The sequence below is a fragment of the Pongo abelii genome, chromosome 15, assembly GCF_028885655.2.
Source record: "Pongo abelii isolate AG06213 chromosome 15, NHGRI_mPonAbe1-v2.0_pri, whole genome shotgun sequence".
In the NCBI taxonomy this organism is placed as follows: Eukaryota; Metazoa; Chordata; class Mammalia; order Primates; family Hominidae; genus Pongo; species Pongo abelii.
Window position 1 is genome coordinate 60,079,005 of NC_072000.2, and position 10,242 is coordinate 60,089,246.

Sequence of the window (10,242 nt, forward strand, 5' to 3'; positions counted from 1 at the left end):
AACTACGGTTGATGGTGAACCTTGGACATTTTTATGACTCCCCAGCAGCTAGTGCTTCCCTGTTGGAGGTCTACCAATGAGATTCTGGCTCTGGGGGTGGCAGCAGCTATGTGGGATCCACTTTAGTCTGCACCAAAGGAAGCAGCTGGAATAACTTAGTTGCAGGAGGGATGAATAGCCATTCCTTAGCTCACAGGACAGAGCATCTCTGGCAGTCAGCAAACTTGGAACTGGAGAGTGGCTGAGCTTGTGAACTGATTTGTGTTTCAGGTGTTACCTTCCAGCATTGCATAAAGCCCAGAGGGCAAAATTCTCTCTACAGCCAAGGACTCATCAGCCTGACCCAAATGCTGGGTTTGAACCACAGATGTGGCTTTGCTTTAATCACATATTGGTATCAAATTCTCCTATACAAGAACGTCCTCTTTGTATTGGTTGAAAATGGGATTTTTAGCTGTATCCCTACACACAAACTTTAAACCTACAAGTGAATTCAAATAGCCAGTTATTTTAAAAATTACCAGCTATTTTTTAAAATTCCAGATCACAGCTGGCTAGGAAATGCTTTTTTGGTTTTCATGAGATGCATGTGGATGTGGTGGCGCACACACACACACACATACACACACACAGCCTTTGCGAAGAGGTGCCCACTGGGGCTCTTATTACCCCAGAGACACATCTAACCTGCTTCTGGACTCAGGCACTAACACATTTCAAATACCAATGAAATATCACCTGATTGGGACTGCTCTCAGGTTATCAGTTATTTTGGGGGGACTGGGAGAGGTAAGATGTGCACAGGGAATCATTAAATTTGTTGAAATTATGTGTATTTGTGACAGCATTTGCCCTGCCTCAAATGCTTTATGTAATTTTATAAAGGCATCTTGTAATCAAAAGCCAGGATTTAGAGAATAGGCCATTCCCGTAGAAAGAGAGAATGAAAAGGGTTAAAGAAAAGATAAAAAGCTATACTTCAAAAGGTCCTACAAGATTATTTATAGAAACAGCATCAGACAATGAAAACTGACAAAATTATTTCCCAATGTTACATGGTCTGGTATCATCAAGGGAACCTTGCATCTGATTAAAAATAATTATTGCTGGCATTAAATCCAGTTGGAATCACCCCGCACGATTTATCTTCTATTTCATGCTGCTACCATATGCCTGACATTGTGGTACAGAAACATTCTCTTTCATTCTGATAAGTAGTACTTTGTAAATATTTAGAGACGGGAGCTCTGGATCGCTGAACAATTCTGACAGGGAACATGTGCAGATGAGCCCGTTATTCATGTTCCTGACAGAGACTCTCTTTGAGATGTGGGACCCAAAAGCATTTGTGAAATTGAGAATTCCTTTCCCAACATTCTTGTTCAGAATTAGCAGCAATTGGAGGAGCATGGTTGGGCACTCTAGCATAAGCCATGCTGCCCCAAGGGCGCACATACATCAGACATTTTGCTGTCTGGCATATGCTGGATAAGTTGATAAACTGCTACATTTATTCAACTGGCTTTTCCTGGAACATTTGATTCAAGAAACCATACCTAACATGACCTTATTTGGAGACAGGGTCTTTACAGAGGTAATCAAGTTAAAATGAGGTCCTTAGGACAGATCCTAATCCAATATGAGTGGTGTCCTTATAAAAAAAAAGAAAAAGAAAGAAATTTGGACACAGACAAAGAGGGAGGACAATGTGAAAAGATGAAGATGACCGTCGACGAGAGGCAAGACGACTTCTTCAAGCCAAGGAGAGAGGTCTGGACAGATCCTTCCTTATGGCCCTGAGAAGAACCCAACCCTGCCAAGACCTTCATTTCAGACATTCAGCCTCCAGCGCTGTGAGACAATACGTTCCTGTTGTTTAAGCCACTCAGTTTGTGATATACTGTTGCAAAAGCCTTAGCAAATTGATATAGAAAGACTCCATACATAACACTCTTTGTAGACTTCTGTTTGGAGTATTTGAGTCTCCGAAGAGAGAGAACTTTTACTTCACTCTTCAGGAGGCTGCTGCCTAGACGAATCCTTGTCCCTCTTTACCTTCATGTGAAGAGGAATGAATCATGGGACACACTGGTGCATCATGAGTAACTGACTGTGTGTGGCCCAGTGTTTCTCTCTTTGAGACTGTCAGCCCTCAGACTCTGCTTCCCCTCTTCACCACTCCTGCTTCCATGTGGCAAATTGTCCACACCAGGCTGCTCACTCCCTGCACAGGGGCAACCATCTTTCCTCTAGTGCTTGACTTGGGCTCCATTCAGGGAGAGCGGTAAGAAGTCCCAGGGCAGGCTCATGCTTAGCTGGCTTTCTAGCTAGCATCTACAGTGATAAAGTTTGTAGTTTGGTATCCGTTGTCTCAATCCCTTGTGAGAATAATCTGTTAGCTGGGACTCTGGTACCCTGAATAAACCCCTTCGAGTTTATTTGACTTAAATACTAGATTGTGTGGGTCCCTGACTCTTCTGGGGACTTGAATTGGGCTATGGTGCTCATCCTTCTTGTTTATGTTTGGGAGTACTGTCCACCCAATTAGAATTTTTACAGGAACACTTGAAAAACGTAATTGCAACATTCGGTTATCATTGGATTCAAGTTGGAACTTTCTGCTCTTGTCATTTATGGATATCTGACATCTCCCCCTAAATGAGGAAACTTGTCAAATTGACATTTCTTCTGTGATAGTTGATGATGTTTCAAGAAGCCTATAGAAAATCGTTCTCTGAAACTTCCAGATCATTTCCAAGGGACTTTTTTTTTAAAGCAACACCCCATCTTTCCCAAGGAGATTCTACTCCTGTTCTGAAGGATGCAATTTTAAACTTAGCAGCTGTCAGGAGCAAGGCTGGACATCTTAGGACATTGTACCTGGAAACACAAATCAAACTGTTTTTTCTCTGCTTTCCAACCACAACAACAATCAACACAGAACACTTCTGTGACCAAATGTGTGTGTGGGGTTTCCCCCACCAACACTCAAGCACTCAATTCTTCAGTGGATACCAGTTGAGAGTCCTCTAATTCAATTCCAACTCTATCCTCCTGGAGATAGTGTTAGATTCTCACAGGTTGAGGGCTCAGTCCCCAAGACTGTCCTTCCCACCTCTGATGCCTGTCACAAGCCGCAGGCAATGTTGCCTGTGTTTCTGACCAACAAGCTGTATATCAGAGTTCCCACAACCCCCTCCTCAGGTTTGAATAATTTGCTAGAGTGGCTCGTAAAACTCAGGAAAATATTCACTTATTATCAGTTTTTTGCAAAAGATACTTTAAAAGACACAAATAGTCAGGTCAAGAGATATATTGGGTGAAGTCTGGAAGGGTCTTGAGCATAGGAGCTTCTATCCCTGTGGAGCTGCGGTGCACCACCCTTTCACCTGCCTGTAAGCCTGCATGTGTTCAGCTGTCTGGAAACTCTTCTAACCCTGCCCTTAATCTTCAGTCTGTCTCCTCTCCCTAGAGGTTGGGAGGTAGAGCTGAAGGTCCCAACCCTCTAATCCTGCCATGGTCTTTCTTGTGACCAGTCCCCATCCTGAGGCTGCCTAGGGGTTGCCAATCATGATTCAACTCATTAGCATACAAAACACATCACTTTGGAGATTCTAAGGACTCTAGGAGTTGTATGTCAGGAAACAGAGGTCTAAGACCAAATATACACTTCACAATATCACAGTCATTTTATATCTTACCTGCTCATTGTTAGAAATCATTTATTCATCTTAACTACATCTTCCTAAATATTTGCTATGTGTAATTTATCAAGGTAAAAGAGTTTTTCTCCTCAGCAAAGTCAGAAACTGGTAACTCTTTGATATAAAAAATGAACTGTGCCAAAAATAAAGCCAATTGTCATGACATACAAAGAACAAGAGGAAGAAATGGGAGAAAAATGTGAGGCAAAGAAGCAAATTCATTGTTATTAAAGTGTTCAAAGTATCTGCTCTAGGAAGTTAGAGAGCTGGCTTTCCATGTTCTCCTGAAACTATGGACCAGAGCCCAGCCATGCTATCAGAAAGAGGGAGGGAGGAGTGAGAGAGAGGAAGAAGGAGATAATAACGGAATGCTAGTAAAGTTTTGAAACACAGAGAAAAAGGAGGGAATTATGTGTCTTCATATATTTTCTTCTGGTTAAACATACATAGATAAAATTAAATACCAAGGTTTTTCTAAATAGTCACCAATTCCTTTTTTTTCCTTTTTCTTTTTCTTTCTTTTCTTTTCTTTTCTTTTTTTTTTTTTTTTTGAGATGGAGTTTCACTCTGTCACCCAGGCTACAGTGCAGTGGCGTGATCTTGGCTCATTGCAACCTCCCCCTCCCAGGTTCAAGCAATTCTCCTGCCTCAGCCTCCCGAGTAGCTGGAATTACAGGCGTCCACCACCACGCCTGGCTAATTTTTGTATTTTTAGTAGAGATGAGGTTTCACCATGTTGGCCAGGCTGGTCTCAAACTGCTGACCTCATGATCTGCCCTCCTCAGCCTCCCAAAGTGCTGGGATTACAGGCATGAGCCACCACGCCCGGGCCACTTTATTTTTCTCTATCAAATTTAAAGACTCAGAAGCTCTACTGGACAGGATGGAAAATGCCAATCTCAGCTCTTTTTGGGGCTCTCCACCCCACTCATTACATAAAGGCCCTGGGGGTCAATTCAGCACAGTCTGGCCTTTTGTCTTCACTGGTACTGCTGAAGTGCTTGGGCCCATGTGGTCCTTTGATAGCAGTCAGCAATCTCAAAAGCCTGGGGACTCTAGCACCAAGGACACAGACTTCCCTAAGAATACCACTCTGCCATTTTCCTCTTGGGTTGGCAAGCTCCATAAAGTGCTATAAGGGTTAAGTCTTGAAAACCTTGGAATGCGCAAAGCTCAGCTCTAATCTAGTCTCAAAGACTCTTCTGCACCCTGGGTCTCATATCATTTCCACTTCTAATACTGCAAATACTTCCCAGTAAACCATCCTCTTCTGATGAATCCTTAGTGACTGTCTTTCAACGAGTCTTTGGAAATATACCCTGAGGATGGGGCTGGGGACAGGACTGCTGACACTGGCCAGCTTTCTTTTACCACTTACCCAACTATACTCTCATTTGGTATTCACCATCTAGAACTTGATGGCTTGGTACCTTCTCAACTTCAACTAGTTCTAAGTTTCTGCAGACGTTGACCATACATCAAAAGTCTTGAAATTCCCTACAGTGCCAGGCAGACAATGATTTATTTTTATTGACAGAGAAAATCAGTTAGCTAGGTTTTCCCTTTTATTATTTCAGCCCATTGTGCTCCCTTTCTCTTTGCTGAAACTTCCAGCAAGGGAGGTTTTCTTATAGGGCCTTTTTTCAAGGAGAAAGAGATTCACTATAACTTCTAAGTAATATTTATTTTATAGAACTTGGTTCAAACATTATTACTTCTCTGAAACTTTCCCTGATTTCTCTAAATATGAGTAATATTTCTTTTCTACAACCCTCCCACCTCCATAAAATATTTTAGCCCCTTTTCCTTTTTTCTCAGCCCTAGATATTGAAGAGGTGACAGTGAAGTGGCTGAGGGCACAGATTCTGGAGCCAAATTGCTTGAATCAAAAATCTGGCTATGCTCCTTCCTAGGTTTGCAACTTTGTGCAGGTTTCCTCATTTGGAAAAAAGTGATTACAATAGCACTTATCCCATGTAAGAATTATATGAATTTATACATAGAAAGTACTTGAGGCAAAGTAGATATTTAATATACCTGAACTATTAACATATGCTGATTTGACTAACGGCACTTTATTGTTAATTTAGACATTCCTAATCATAATAGTAAAAAAATGACAATAACTTGGAGTAAATGGAAGAATTTTTAGAATAAATCACTGACAGAACTAAAATAATGACATGTTTCCAAAACAAGGCCCTTTGATGATCTGCTTTAAACAGAAGAAAATAATCTGTAGTTAGCGTATCAATTTTTAGAGTGCTTCTAAAGTACCTGAGTGTTGAAAACACTCCAGCACATTAGAGACTTAATCTACTTTAAACGTTGCATACTAGATATATGCACAATGTTTTACAAACCAAATAAATACAGGTGCAGTTGTCCATTTAGGAAAAAAGTTACTATATTATTCTAAAAGTACCCAGTTACATGATGTCTAAAGGGTGACAAACGCTAACTTGGCCCAAATCAATGAAGTTTTTCAACATTGTAATTATTTATCTGAATATACCAAATACAAATGACATAGGATACTTCTAGGAACTGAGTTGTGCCCATATTTTGCTTTGCAAAGGGTGGGAGAGATGTGGCTTGCCTTGAGGCGCAGATCTATTTCCAGGCGGTTTATTGGGAGTACCCTGAGAAACAATACCCTTCAGGAAATGAAGGAAGCAAGACTGGGCAGAGGGAGATGAACGGTGACACAGTTGCAACAGAGTCCTCTTTTGATCCCGTAGGAACCTCTGGAGCTTGAGTGGCCCTTCAGAATTATGCATATCAAGGAAAGGGCCTGAGCTTTTGTATAACCACCACTACTCACATCTACACCCACACTCATGTTCCCTCTCCACACTATACACTGACCAGCCTGGGAGGGAGAGGGCATAACATCGGGCGAGGTAACTCCCTTCAGCTCTTGGCAATTTTTAAAGGGTAACTTTGCTGTGACCCTTCAGTAGCCAACACCGCAGGAAGCTGAGGGAATGAGGGTCTAGATTCTAAAAGCAGGATTTGGGTGCTGTACCACAGCATCCACTACACCACATGAAGGAGGAACAATTCATACGACTTGACTTTAACCTTCTGGTTTGCTGTATCTCAAGCAAGTGCCATAGGTTCTATTGCAGGTGCTCCTTGACTTAACAATGGGGTTACATCCCCATAAACCCATAAGTTGAAAATATTGTAAGTTGAAAATGCATTTAATACACCTAACCTACTGAACACCATAGCTCAGCCTAGCCTACCTTAAACATTCTCAGGACACTTACATTAGCCTATGGTTGCGCAAATCGTCTTACACAAAGCCTATGTTATAATAAAGTGTTGAATATCTCATGTAACTCATTGAATACTGTACTGAAAGTGAAAAACAGAAAGGTTGTATGGGTACTCAAAGTATGGTTTCTACTGAAGACATATCTTTTTTGCACAATGGTAAAATCAAAAAATTTTAAGTTGAACTATTGTAAGACAGGGGCCATCACCATCTGTAGTGGATCCTAATTTCAGGGCTGAACAAGTTACCTGTGGACTAATTGCCCAGGGTTCTTCCGTGGAAATTGGAACTACTATATGAGAAGTAGCCATAATGGGAGAAAAGAGTCACCTAGATCTGTTTTAAATTGAATATCCATGAACAACCCCTTAACAAGGCTTATACCACTTTAATAAAATAGGTTCCCAACCCCTGTGACTTTCTCCCCTAGGGTCAAAAGAATAGCCCATTCACCTCTTGCCTATTGCATTTATCTTGATTCTCCCTGGGCAAGAAAGGGGAATCAATCTGGCAATTATGTGGACAATGAAACTCATAGGATTTTCTTCCTATGTACTGAAAATGAGAAATTAGAAGGATTATATCATATCTGTACTGAAAATGAGAAATTAGAAGGATTTTGCCTCAGTATTGGAACTTGTACATATCTTGCTCCTTCATGGTATCATAGCACATTTGTTTCAAATCTGATTAAAATCCAGGAGTAAAAAATGTGTATTAATTGATCCATGCATTTAGGTGAATAATAAATTGAGTCCCTAGATTGGTTTTTCTGGGGAAGCCAGTAAAGTGAGAAATCTTGCATTATTTATCACTGATCAACCAATGTAATGTTTAAGGCAGCTGAACCGGTGTCCATTCCGTCTCCCCCAGGGAGAAGAGCAGGCTTATTTAAGAGAGATCAGATTTTTTTATACAGTATCAGATTTGTACTCCAAGTCTTTCAAAACTTGACAGAAGGGTCATCCAAAGTTGTCTTCCTGCTTTCCAGGTGAGTAAACCTGAGTACAAGGAAAGACAATTCCTCTGTAACCTTAGAAAGAAGACAGTAGACCCAAGTGAAACCAAGTGTATTTTTACCAATCAGATGAGTCATTTTTCCCACAAGGTTAATTATCGTTAATGACTAATTAAGGAGTCATGTGAAGTATTTATCTTGAAAAATGTGGATCCATGTGGTTTGTGCTATTGGATTTTAGCTCTCTGCTGTGATAACGCTCTTCAAAACACCCTATTGAGGTTAAATCTCTTTGGTACTATATGCTAGGGTTGTGAAGCCTGAGGACATATTTTATAGTGACACTGGCCAGGTTTAGCCTGGCATTTAGTTAACTGTGGAGCTAGAATTATTCTTGTTCATTTGTGGCTTCCAGCTTGGAATTTGAAGATAAATGAGTCAGTTCCATCTATTCTCTAGCAATTAACTGATAATTGGCATGTTTAATCAGAAAACTGACTTGAAGGACGTTAGCCTGATTAGATGTGGTTGGCATGAAAAACAGGTTCTACTCCTAGTTCATCTCATTCACATGCTATATTAACACCCTAACTCCAGATCAAACCCAAATCTAGCTTGTTAATGAATATCTAAAAAATAAATGAGTACTTACAAAAATGCTTTCTGGAAACTTAATAGATTTAGAAGCCAATCTTCTACAGACTACTTGAGTCACTAATATTTATTCTGCAATTACTTATAGCTCACCTACTTAGGGCAAGGAAGGTGCTTATAGGTATGTAAACATTAAAAATGTAGCTTTTGAATTCAAGAAGCCTAAGTCAACCTAAGTTTTACTTAGAGTATAAATCAAGGTAAATAACACCCTCAGTTTCTTCTCTGAAAACCAGACAACCACCCAACTTCTTGATCCATACCATGAAGACACAATGGGCATGCAAGGTTTGTACCAAAATAATCAAGACTACACCTGTATTAGGGTTCTCTAGAGGGTCAGAGCTACTAGGTATATATAAAGGGGAGTTTATTAAGTATTAACTCACATGATCTCAAGGTCCCGCAATAGGCCATCTGCAAACTGAGGAGCAAGGAGAGCCAGTCCAAGTCCTAAAACTGAAGAACTTGGAGTATGATGTTCAAGGGCAGGAAGCAGCCAACATGTGAGAATGATGTAGTCTGCGAGGCTAGGCCAGTCTCTCTTTTCACATTTTTCTGCCTGCTTATATTCTAGCCATGCTGGCAGTTGATTAGATTGTGGCCACCCAGATTAAGGGTGGGTCTGCCTTTCCCAGCCCACTGAAAAGTCAATAGTTAAGTCTAGGCATGTAGTAGAGTTACCTGGAATGTTTTTAAAAACATAATAATGCCTGGACCACTCCTTCGCTGTGTTAAATCAGGATATCTGAGCATGGGAAGTTTGCATCGAGATTTTTGAAGCAGCTTAGAGATTTTAACATGTTAAGAAATGCTGACAATAAGCAAATACAATTTTATTTAACTTTAAAGGTATGAATCCAGAGCTGCAGCATGAAGATAGTGGATTCTAACAGTCCATAAGGCCATAAGAAATATAGGCATGGGTATAAAGGGACATGGAAGCCAAAAAGCCATCATCTGGCCCTCTGAATCTGGCCCTGCAATTGTCTCTTCACTCATGAATACGTGACTTTACTTGCCAGCAGAAACAGCTGACAGAGGATGGCCTCTGCCTCCCATCTGCCTTCCAACCAAGCAAGTATCATTTGATGACTTTTCACCTCTGCAGAATAGAAAGACACCATAAAAGAGGGGTGGAAATGGGGTTGAAATCTACAGCCTAAGTATCCCTCACTGACTCCCAATATAGCCAGGTGATTTGACTGGTTATTTATTTTTGGCCTCCTTCAAGGTTTTCACCTGACCCACACAAACCTTAGTGTCCCCGAGGTTCTATCCTCAGCCATGGCTTTTCTTGCCCAACAGGCTAATGGATGATTCATACTTGGAGATTCATACTTGGGAGATCACCTCCATTCTCTTCCCCTTAGCTAGTATCTACCTCAATATCTGTAGCTAACACCTCTCTCCTGAATTTCAAATTAATATATCCAACTCTCTGCCAGACAGCTCCAGTTAGATATTCCAGGTAATGTGAAGTCAACCTATCACTAAGGCTGTACTTGTTTCTCTTCTTATTGCGATTCCAGTTACTATGAATGTCACCATCATCGACCCAGGCACCCAGGCTGCATTCCTCAACTATATATTGAGCTCCTTCCTTTGCCTCATCTCTCATATTCACTATCCAAGAACTACCT

At 40.9% G+C, this 10,242-nt stretch overlaps 1 long non-coding RNA gene across 1 annotated transcript; it reads left to right on the forward strand.

The window, feature by feature from the left end:
- Positions 1-2,136: 2,136 nt before the first annotated feature.
- Positions 2,137-9,670, forward strand: LOC129049967 (uncharacterized). Its single transcript, XR_008513441.2, has 3 exons — positions 2,137-2,347; positions 7,861-7,978; positions 9,452-9,670. It is a non-coding gene; the product is annotated as an uncharacterized LOC129049967 (long non-coding RNA).
- Positions 9,671-10,242: the final 572 nt, after the last annotated feature.